Below are 12363 nucleotides of genomic sequence, written 5' to 3' on the forward strand. Positions count from 1 at the left end.
CTCAGCTTCCTGAGTAGCTGAGATTACAGGCACATGCCACTACGCCCGGCTAATTTTTGTATTTTTGGTAGACAGGGGATTTCACCATGTTGGCCAGGCTGGTCTCGAGCTCCTGATCTCTCAGGTGACCCTCCTGCCTCAGCCTCCCAAAGTGCTGGGATTATAGGTGTAGCTACCATGCCCAGCCACCTGTGTTCATTTGTAGGATGTTTAAATGCAAAGGCAAGAGTGCTGATGTTGCTGGTGGACCTGGATCCAGGTTTTAGCTCTATACTTTATAAAGTGGAAAAACAAGATACTGCTATGCAAAAGTACCAGATACAGGGCCACACAAATTTCACACATTATCACTCATTTTGCCTTCTTTTTTTTTTTTTTTTTTTGAGGGAGTCGCTCTGTCACCCAGGCTGGAATGCATGGTAACCTCCAGCTCCCGGATTCAAGTGATTCTCCTGCCTCAGCCTTCGGAGTAGCTGAGACAACAGGCACGTGCCACCATGCCTAGCTGATTTTTGTGTTTTTAGTACAGACGAGGTTTCGCCATGTTGGTCAGGTGGGTCTCAAACTCCTGACCTCAAGTGATCTGTCCACCCTGATCTCCCAAAGTGTTAGGATTACAGGCATAAACCACTGTGCCCAGCTGGCTGACCCACCCTCAGACAGCAGGGACATAGTGATGCATGAGGCTATTTCTTTCTGTTAGCAGTATCAATGAAAATAACCATAACACACAAATGGAATCTCTACTCAGAGCCGGTGGAAGGCATATTCCTCTCACTTCTCCAGCTGTTAATTTGGGCCTGAATCCCACATTCTCAAGAATATGCTGCCTGTTTGTTTAAAAGTCTTCCTGGGGAGAGGAAAAAAAAATAGCACATTTCTGATTTTGTTCTTTCATTCTTTGAACAAATATTTATTATGAGTCTCTCTATGCCAAACATTGACCTGGAGCTTGGGGTAGGACAGAATTCTATGCCAAACATTGTCCTAGAGCTTGGGGTATGACAGAATGAATCACATCCCAGCCCTCTGCCCTCATGAAGCTTACATTAACTAGAGGGGAGCCCTAGGGAGGTTCCAGGCAGTGGGAGCAGGAAATAAACAAGGTACTATACACAAAGGAAACCATTTCTGGGAGTAACAAGTGCTATAAAAACAATCAAACTCAGAGGAGGGCCTGAGGGAGAAGGAGGCCGCTCCAGACCGGGCAGTTGTAGGGAGGTGCTCTGGCTCTCAGCGGGGAAGTGCTGTTTGATCGAGATACTGAGAAAAGGACCAGTGGAAACAAGAGTACTGTGTGCCGGAGGGAGAACTGCAGTCAGAAGTGCCAAGGCCCTGGGGTGGGAACTAGCCATCTTTAGTTATGTTATCTGCTTTGAGTCAGGCGTGTGGTGTCTGGGCATGATCTCTGAACAAGGGAGGAGCAGACCTGATTCAAAGTAGCGTATCCCTGTCTCTTTCTAGTTCTTCACCATCCCCTCCATACCATGGACCTTATTTGGGTGATAGCTAAACCTTCATAACCACAGGTGCCATGCCCTCCTCTCCGACTCCCTCCTCTATGACCTGACCATGGCTTCACTGCTGCTATATCGTTTCCTTTCCAGAGCCACAGAGAGCCATCATTGGCAGAGGTGCCTTCCCATTTCCTGCTCAAGTTGACGCTCAGCTTGAGCTCACGCTCCTCGTTCTGCTCCTGTGTGTGGAGGGCTCCAAGCTCCCGAGCTCCCTCAGGATGGTGGGGCAGAGTTGTAATAAAGAGACCTTCCTTTAAGCACACCCGCATCATGCCTTCTCTCCCTCAGAAGCTGCCCGCACCTCACTTCAGTGTATCTGATAGAGTTCACAGAGTATTAGAGAATTTCCTAGGTAGAGCAGGCTTAGTGAGAAAACTCGCTCAACATCTTCACGTTCTCCACAAGAAACCCAAGGAGGGGAATGAACCTACTGACGCTCAGAGTCAGTCAGAGGCAAGTCTTAGAGCTCTTCTCAAAGGACTGAGCAAGTACTTAAAAACGGTCAAAGACTTTTTTCCGTATAATATCTCCAGTTTTACAGTACAGAGGAGAATGTTGAAGCACAGAGAGGTTAAGTGCCTTGCCCAAGGCTACACAGGAAGCGTTTGGCAGAGCTCGCCTTGAATCCAGGCCTTCTGAGTGGAAAGCAAATGTTCTCATCATTTCGCCATGCTCTCTCCAAGCCGTTTGATGGAAAATCAACAAGTAAACATTTCAGAACATTCCAAAAAACGCTGGGGGAGAAAAAGAGTTACCACCCTTCATGATTTTTTTTTTCATTACTAAAGGCATTCAGCAGGTAGTAAACTCAGTAAAGGAAAATTACCTTTCTGGAAAGATTGGATATTGTCTTTTTTTGAGAAGAACTTTTACACAGTCAAATATTGGTGTAGTTTATTTTAACACGTTCCCTTGAGAGAAAATCTCTTCTGATGACTGAGAGTTTATGCAGAACAAAGAAACCAGAGAAATCCATGTCTTGCAGTAGACGGTAGTCAATTTATAGTCTTTCCTGCTTTCACCAAATTTCTCTTCCTGGCAATATTTTTGGCATTTTATTTTTAGTCGTGGATGAGGGAGTGGGAGAGGATTTTGGTTTTTGTTACTGTAGTCTAATATACATATCACTAGAATCATATGTAATCTTAACCTATTTGCTGGCTTTCACAAAGGGCAAAAGTGGTAGCTTTAAAAAGAAAAGATTGGGTAGGATCGGCACTTCATTTCCAATCCAAGAGTGACACTCATTTCCAGGGAAATGCCCTCTGCTTCCCTATGCCCGGGGTGCAGGCAGAGGGGCGTCCAGGAGAGAGCCAGCTTTGGGAACCCGATAGACCTAGGTTTCCTTCACAGCTTTGTTTCTTATGAATGGGAGATCGCAGAAATGTTCCTTAACTTCTTCAAAGTTACAGAGACCTTAGGTATCATCGTTATATGATAAAGAAACTTAGGCTTAAGAAATCTGCCAAACTTACGTAGCTATTAAATGACAGATCTGGGTTTGAGACTCACATTAGTATGATTTCCAAAGCCTAATAATCTTACACCATACATTGCATCTCCATGGAATCTCATAATCTCTAACCCCAAAGAAAAACATTAATGGATTGTACATGTAGACATCACAACTGTCAAGTAACAGGATCAGTTTTAAACTAGTATGTCACAATGAGTACACACACCTGTAAGGATGTTTATACACATAGGTACGTATACATACGTACTTACATATATATGTCAACAGATATATAGAGAGAACGTATATCTCCAAATATAGATTACATGTTGAGAAAATATATATTACACATTGAGAAAGAAAATATAATTCCTTTTTTTTTTTTTTTGAGATGGAGTCTCACTCTGTCATCCAGGCTGGAGTGCAGTGATGTGATCTCACCTTGCTGCAAACTCTGTCTCCTGGATTCAAGTGATTCTCCTGTCTCAGCCTCCCAAGTAGCTGGGATTACAGGCACCCACTACCACATCTGACTAATTTTTGTATTTTTGGTAGAGACAGAGTTTCACCAGGTTGGCCAGGATGGTCTCAAACCCCTGACCTTAGGTGATCCACCCGCCTTGGCCTCCCAGAGTGCTGGGATTACAGGCATGGACCACTGCGCCTGGCCCTGAGAAAATTATTCTTACCACTCTGTTGCTATTATTGCTGGGTTATGAGCCACAGGAGGATTTCAACTTTACGGCTCCCCAGTCCCCCTTGTTTGCGACCTGAAATTTTATTACCCAGTTTCATCACCCTCTTGAGATATTGGTGCTAGTTTTGAAAATCAAATCTTCCCTCTATGGGCAAGGCTGAAGACTTTCAAAAGATTAATGCTATGTACTTGGAAAGCAACACCAAAAGACCTCCAAGAATGGATGAATGGCTTCAACGACATCCTCATGATGGCCGCAAACTGGCTCGGGTCCCCAGTCCTGGCTCTCATTGGCCATATGGCTTTGGGAATGCTACACCGCCTCTCTGTTCTGCTTCCTCTCTTTTAAAATGCTGAGACTGCAATGATGCAGGGCAGGTGAACCCCAACGTGGGACTTAGCCTATGAGGGTTGTTGGCTTCACCCAGGAAAAAATTCAAGGGCAAGCTGAGGTAGAAGAAAACAGCTGTACTGTGTTACAACTCCGTGTTATAGCTCCAGTGGTGTTAATTACCTACTTTTAATTACATGCAAATTAAGGGGTGGTTTATGCAGAAGTTTCCAGGGAAGGGGTAGTAACTTTTGGGTCATTAGTTTATTGCCAAGGAAAGGGGCAGTAACTCACAAGTATTGCCATAGCAATGGTAAACTTACATGGCACACAGGTGGGCTGTCTTATGGAAATGCTTCTGCCTGTCTGTGTTTTAGCTAGCCCTCAATTTGGTCGGGTGTCTGAGCCCCCGCTCTGGAGTTGAGTCCCATCACACACCTTACAACTAGTTGATATTTCAAGTCTCTTTTGCTTTTAAGAGTCTATCTGGCATTTTGAAGAGGGCAACCATTTTGAAGAGGGCAAACCCTTGTGTGAGTTTGAAAATGGGAAAGTGGAGGCCAGGCGCGGTGGCGCACGCCTGTAGTCCCAACACTTTGGGAGGCTGAGGTGGGCAGATCATGAGGTCAGGAGATCGAGACCATCCTGCCAGCTTGGAGAAACCCCGTCTCTACTAAAAATACAAAAATTAGCAGGGTGTGGTGGCGCATGTCTGTAATCCCAGCTACTCAGGAGGCTGAGGCAGGAGAACTGCTTGAACGCTGGAGGTGGAGATTGCAGTGAGCCAAGATCGCGCCACTGCGCTCCAGCCTGGCAACAGAGTGAGACTCCATCTCACAAAAAAAAAAAAAAAGAAAGAAAGAAAATGGAAACATGAACTGCCGTGCCTTTTAGTTATACCTAATGTACATGAATAGGCGTGAGCGCCTGGTGAGTACTCATTTAGAAATGAACATAACAGTTTTACCAGCCTATCTATTTTTCATATTAACCCACTGCCCCATTTCCTCTTCTCAACCTAGAGGAAAGGAAAAGACTGGAAAGTCCCATCTCCTTACCACCCACCAGTCTGGTGGGGGGCGGGGGTGCTTTCACTACTTCCTTCCAGGACTAGAGCTCACATCTCCTGATTCCTGCAGTGTTACACTAGCACCATGAATGTCCTTCCTCATGTGTTGTCACTACAAAGGAGGTCCCTTGGTAAAGCTCCTGCCCACCTTTCGCTACACTGCTTCCCCAATGGGTTAGGCTGGTAAATTCCTTTTCTTCTTCATTTGTAGAGAACTGTGAGGAAGCTCAGGCTGTGGGGAAAGCCAATTACGGACCTGCACACTTGCTCCCCAGAAAGCTGGCGGGGGGATCCCAGTGTTCAATCTCTGAGAAATAGAGCCCCCATCTGCTTCTGATGGCTAGATCTGAAAAGCTCAGTCATTTACAAATCTGCCTCATCCTATCTCCTTCCCTTTTTATTTTTATTTTATTTAGACAGGGTTTTACTGTCACTCAGGTTGGAGATGGCTTGTGCTGGGTGAATAGAGAAATGTTGGGTGGGCCGGGCGCGGAGGCTGCGGTGAGTGGATCATGAGGTCAGGAGTTTGAGACCAGCCTGGCCAGCATGATGAAACGCCGTCTCTACTTAAAATACAAAAATTAGCTGGGCATGGTGGCGCACACCTGTAGTCCCAGCTACTTGGGAGGCTGAGGCAGGAGAATCACTTGAACACTGGAGGCAGAGGTTGCTGTGAGCCAAGATTGAGCCACTGCACTCCAGCATGGGGGCAGAGTGAGACTCCATCTCAAAAAAAAAAAAAAGAGAGAAATGTTGGGTGTCCTCTGTTATATTTGGCAGGGGAAAGGGAGGGGCATGGCAGGAAAGCCAGAACAGACTTCTAGGAGCGTCTCCATATTCAGAAATCATTTGCCAGCCAGAATTTTTTTCTCTTTGCCATGTATTTATCAACCCGAACCTGATGCTAAGTTATCCAGCTGAAATGTGCAGGGCAATGGCCAGCCCCTAGTTGCTAGCTAGTTGACCAGGACCACGTCTATTTAGCATAATTATGCCAGGAACCTGGAGCCACAGAGGGCTGGAGCGCAGTGGTGTGATCATAGCTCACTGCAACCTCAAACTCCTGGGGTCAACTGATTCTCCTGCCTTAGCCTCCCGAGTAGCGAGTAGCGGGGACTACAGGCAGGCCACCATGCCCAGCTCTGCTGATATTTATGTATATTTTTGTAGAGACAGGGTTTCGCCATGTTGCTCAGGCTGGTCTTAAACTCCGGAGTTCAAGTGATCTGCCTGCCTCAGCCTCCTTAAGTGTGGAGATTACAGGCATAAGCCATGCGGCCAGCCCCATCTCCTTCCCTTCTCTTGATGCAAGACCAAATGCCTCTGCCACCAGGAATGGAAATTAAGCCAAAGAGGAAGCACGAGGACAAGTGATCCAGCGTGGAGTCTGTGGGAGCTGGCTTCTCTTTAGCTGTGTGGCCTCAGGAAGGCGCTTTATCTCTCTGCCTCCGTTTTTTCAGGTGTAAAATAGGTTTGACAACAGTCCGCACTTCATAGGATTATTTGGACGAGTGAAGGAGACGACACATGTCAAGAGCCGCCAGTGCCTAACTCAGTATGTGTTAGCCATAGGTTATTCCCTCGTAAGCAGTATTTCATAAATGTCATGGCAAAAATAAATGGAAGGTATGGCTTAACTTTGCTTACGCATATCAAATCAGTGTCCATTCTACATAAACAACGGAGTTTATCATGCTGCTGGGAGGGCTCCTCCAAGAGGCTGTGGGAAATTGCTCAGCAGGATCACAGGAAATGGAAAAGATTTGGGCTTCGTTGGTTACTCTGTTACATTTGACCCATTCAGGCTCGTGTGGCGTTTGTCCTCCCAAATGCCTCCTCCTCCCCCGTCCTCTTTCATTTTGGGAAACAATAATTGCACAAAGCCTCCACCACCTGCGCTTCCTGATTCCAGCCTTACTTATTAAACTGTAACCTTCCTGAGGGCAGAATTATTTTTTTCTTTGACCGCAGACTTCCCCAGTGCCAGCCCAAAGGTACACTTGGATTTTTAACCGAGAAGCAACACAAGCACCCTAGGGCTGGGCAGTGGACTTTTTTTTCTTCTTAGAGTTTTGCAGAGACCAAACTGTTCAGAAAAGCAAAACAAGCTGTCCACATTAGGGAACTGTCATCCCTGCCAATTCCTGGTTAATCAACAAGGAACAAGGTTGGTTCCTTGAAGAAAAATAAAAGAAATATGGACTGGAAGAGGGAAAGCAACAGAGAGCTGTGGATCTGGGATGGACAGCTTCCTTACCACTTTCTCCTCCCGTGTAGCCCTCTGTGACTCCAGGTTCCTGGTATAATTATGCTAAATATATGTGGTCCTGGTCAACTAGCTAGCAGTGAGGGGGTGGCCACTGTCGCTGCAAATTTTGGCTGGATAACTTAGCAGCTGGCTGGCAAATATATGGCAAAGAGAAAAAATTATGGCTGGCAAATGATTTCTGAATATGGAAGCATCCCTAGAAAATCTCTTTTCAGGACAGGTGCAGTGACTCACGCCTATAATCCAGCACTTTGGGAGGCCAAGGAGGGTGGAGTTAGGAGTTCGAGACCAACCTGGCCAACATAGGGAATCCCCCGTCTCCACTAAAAATACAAAAAAATTAGCTGGGTTTGGTGGCAGGTGCCTGTAATCCCAGCTACTCTCAAGGCTGAGGTAAGAGAATTGTTTGAACCCAGGAGGCAGAGATTGCAATGAGCTGAGATTGTGCCATTGCACTCCAGCCTGGGCAACAAGAGCGAAACTCCATCTCAAAAAAGAAAAGAAAAGAAAATCTCTTTTCCAGCTTTCCTGCAATGCCCTTTCTTCTCCTCTGCCCAAATAGAACAGAGTATGCCCAACATTCCTCTATTCACCTGGCACAAGCCATCTCTCACTTCAGATTGGTGGGCTGGAGCCTCCCAGCATGGCAGAGTGAACACTCACATGCTTGCCTTTCTTGTCGAGAAGAGACGCAGCTGAACTGAGGTGGGTGGATGGAATCCCGCAGTCTGTGCCTGCGTCACCCTGGGCGTCTCTACAGACCCCCCGGTCTTGTGAGTGTAATGCTAAAGGTTAATAATAATCACAACAGGCAGCCCATCATTGCCTCCCTGTCTGGCTGAGAGGTTTACAACTTAAACTCATGGCAGAGGGAGAAATTGGCTCAATCACTTGGAGTAATGGTACATGGAGAGCCAGTTGGGCATGACTGCTATTTAACTCAAGGAAACCAGTCTGCTGCACTTAACGTACGTACACACTAATAAACATGTCATGCTACGAGGTGAAAATTAACACCACCCCCTGCACACCCTGCCTCGCTCTCCATTTGCCTGCTCACCTCACTCCCAACAGAATGAACGAGATGAGCCTGGGAGAACAGGGCCACAAATAGCTGCGCTCAGCTGCAATTAGAAGCCAAGAAACACAGGTCATGCTTCATTCTTTTAAAGAGATTTAAAATTGGCCAGGCACTGTGGCTCATGCCTGTAATCCCAGCACATTGGAAGGCCAAGGTGGATGGATCACCCCTAAGGTCAGAAGTTTGAGACCAGCCTGGCCAACATGGCGAAACCCTGTCTCTACCAAAAAAAACAAAAATTAGCTGGGCATGGTGGCGGGTGCCTGTAATCCCAGCTTCGTGAGAAGCTGAGGCAGGAGAATCGCTTGAACCAGGGAGGCAGAGGTTGCAGTGAACCTAGATCACATCACTGCGCTCCAGCCTGGTGACAGAGCAATACTCCATCTCAAAAACCAAAACCAAAATAAAATTAATTACAACACCTTACTCCAAATATTTATAGTAAGGTATTTTGGAGGAGGAGGGTAGGGAGAAAGATTACCTGACAGCACTAATATTACCTAACATTTTCAGGTCTTCTACTGTGGTCCAGGCACTCCGTGAGCATCCTCACAGACACTTTAGTGAGGTGGATATTCTAATTGTCCTCAGCTTACAGGCAAACACATTGCAATTTAAATTTAGAGAGCTTAAATAATTTTCCTGAGACCACCCAGGATCAAGGTGGTGGAGTATTGAATACAGACACGCCTGACTAAATCAGAGCCCAAGCTCTCAGCCTTTATGCTACACTGCGTATTTACGGTACAAAGGAGGAAGAGGAGGATGAGAAAATCACTGGCTTGACCAAGGTCTTGAATAGGTCCACATTATGAAGCTTTCCTTTCTGCCCCCATCCCTGCACCCATAGGAACTCACAGTTGGGTGGAAGAGGCTGCTAAGGAAAAAGAGGCTCATAGGGAAAAGGGTAAGCTAGAAACTGTCAGGATCTTTCCCCATTTTCCCTTTGGCCCTGCCTGCACAGCCCATGCATAATTTCCTCGTGGTCAAGCAGACGTGGGGGCATCTCCGTGTCCCAGGTGGAATCCCAGCTCAGGTGCTGTATCCTTGCTGCTTTTGACAAAAGAAACCAAGCTGTATTAGTTAAGGTAATGCTAGCTACTGTAATAAGCTGCAAAATATGTAATAGCTAAAACTTAGGGTTGCCAGATTTAGTAAAATAAAAACAAACCAAAAAAATTGAAATTTTTGAGTTTCAGAGAAACAATTTTTTTAGTATAATTATATTCTATGCAATATTTGAGGCAGGCATACTAAAAAGTTATTCATTGTTTATCTGAGATTCAAATTTTACGTTTTCATTAATTTATTTGGCAACCCGATGGAAGATATCAGAAGTTTATTTCTTCCAATTTTAGTGTATGTGCTGCTGAAGCGAACACAGAAGTTTATTTCTTATTTATATAAAGTCCAGAATAGATGAAGGCAGGCAGCTCTTCTCTAAGCTGTAATTTAGGGCTCTAGCCTCTGTCCATCTTAGCTCTGCCATCTTTCATTGCTCAGCTTCTAAGATATCTCTATGCTCATGGAGTTAAGTCACAGAAAAGAAAAGGGAATGGGGATTTCCACTTGGAAGTTTTAATGGGCCAGTCCTGGAAGTGACACAGAAGATTTCTGCTCACAATCCATTGGCCAGAACTCACTCACATGGCCTGTACCTAACTGCAAGGTAAGCCAAAAAATGTAGGTGTGTCCAGGAAGAAGTTTGGGGAACAGCCAGCCAGTCTCTGCCACACCTGGTAACAGCAGAGTGAGTCTGTCAGTAGTCATGCCTAATGCATGTCTCATATGCTGGTGCTGGATTCATTCAGCAGTCCTCCATCCACTGGGGTCCCTAGGAGGGGACATATGCTCTCCTCTCTGCCTGGGTTAATTGCTTGGGATTCGGATGACAAGGCCATTGTGGGAGTGATGAACAATGTGATTCAAACAAATTCATTTCCCTTCAATTCAATGCCATTTAATTTTTATTTATTTACTTATTTTGAGATGGGCTGTCAATGCTGTTGCCCACACTGGAGCAGAGTGGTGCGATTATGGCTCACTGCAGCCTCCTGGGCTCAAGCACTTCTCCCTCCTCAGCTTCCCAAGTAGCTGGGACTACAGGTGCATGCCACCATGTTCGGCTAATTTATTTTTAATTTTTTTGTAGACAGGGCGTCTCACTATGTTGCCCAGGCTGGTGTCCAACTCCTGGGCTCAAGCCATCCTCCCGCTTCAGCCTCCCAAAATGCTGGGATTACAGGTGTAAGCCACTGTGCCCAGACAATTTAATAAATATCTATTAAAACTCCTAGGCTACTGAGAAAAGCTTGGTTCTAGGCCCTTGGGGAAGACATCAACTGAAACAGCCCAGTTATACCCTCAATTAGCTGTATACAATTAAAATCAACAGATATCCTCAACCCTTATTTGTAACTCATTCATCTTTCAAAGGTTGGTGAAAACTTCATAGCACAAAGAATTCTGCCCTAAATGTTTGAATACAGAATGGTCCCCTCTCCCCTAATTCTTAAAATATTTGGTCTCTGTGTTCTTGCATTCATTCATGCATGCACGCTTTCAATTAGTTCATCGACAAACATTTACATCTACTCTGTTTGACAGTGTGCTAGGCTCTGGGACTTGGAAGTGGAAATACTAAATTGAACAAGACTGAGGCCTTGCCTTCCGGAAACTCACAAAGAAGGGGGTGGTCAGAATGCACGTGGCTCTGTCAGAAACAAGGCAGATGGTGGAAAATACTATGATAAATGTTCAAATAGTGCTCAGGGGCTTATGGTGAATAGGAGAAATTAATTCTGATTCAAGGGTGGGTGGAGAAGATTACATCCGAGAGCCAGCAATGACTTCCAAAAAAGACAAATGAACCTGGCCTGGCAAGGGAGGCTGAGTCCAAGTGTCTGGCTCAGAGCCCACCGGGCACCTCCCGTAACTCACTCAGTCCTAATGGGGAAAGGCACTGAGCTTTTCTTGAGGGAGAACTCCAAGGATTTCTCTCATTTCATCTTACAAATCCATATAAATTTGCAGTTCCATTCCACAAGATATGGGTGTTTGTCTTGCTACAATAATTTTAATATGATTGGCATAAATTACCTGTTAGCAAGTAAAATAGTTCCATCCTGTGGCTTGTGTACCCCTGACATACCACTGCTATTTGAAAAGTGGCTTCTCCAGAAACTCAGCTTCTGAGAATAAGTGGCTGGAGGCTCAGTGTTCGCTTATCCCTAGCGTTTTCTCCATCAGGATAAATGGAATATTCTGCTTTAAGGCTGGCCATTTCATGTTTTGTGAACAGCCAACACAGTAACTATAGTTGGGGCCTGTGTGAGATGAATGAGGTTTTCATACACTTCTTTCATATCAGGAGAGGGAGAGGGAATAAAAAATAATAATAAACTTGGTAGAGGACACGGAGTTGTATTTTGGACTGTGGTGGCACCTCCAAGGAGCATGGTTTTCCCTTTGCATGGCTTTGTCCATTACTATAACGCTCCTGTTATAAAATATCTGCCGTGGATTGAAATCCATAAAGTTAACTGAAAAGTTAAGCAGTCTGCTATTATAGTTAAATAGCATAAGAAACTGTTACATGCCCCTCCTCCTGGGCCCCCCACCAAAGAAACATTAAACTGTTACAAAACTCCATGTGGGCCGGCCGCAGTGGCTCATGCCTTTAATACCAGTACTTTGGGAGGCCGAGGCAGGTAGATCACGAGGTCAGGAGTTCAAGACCAGCCTGGTCAAGATGGTGAAATCCCGTCTCTACTAAAAAATATAAAAATTAGCTGGGTGTGGTGGTGGGCACCTGTAATCCCAGCTAGTTGGGAGGCGGAGACAGGAGAATCGCTTGAACCTGGGAGGCAGAGGTTGCAGTGAGCCGAGATGGTGCCACTGCACTCCAGCCTGGGTGACAGAGCAAGACTCCATCTCAAAAAAA

The sequence above is a fragment of the Cebus imitator genome, unplaced genomic scaffold, assembly GCF_001604975.1.
Source record: "Cebus imitator isolate Cc_AM_T3 unplaced genomic scaffold, Cebus_imitator-1.0 Scaffold28, whole genome shotgun sequence".
NCBI lineage: Eukaryota > Metazoa > Chordata > Mammalia > Primates > Cebidae > Cebus > Cebus imitator.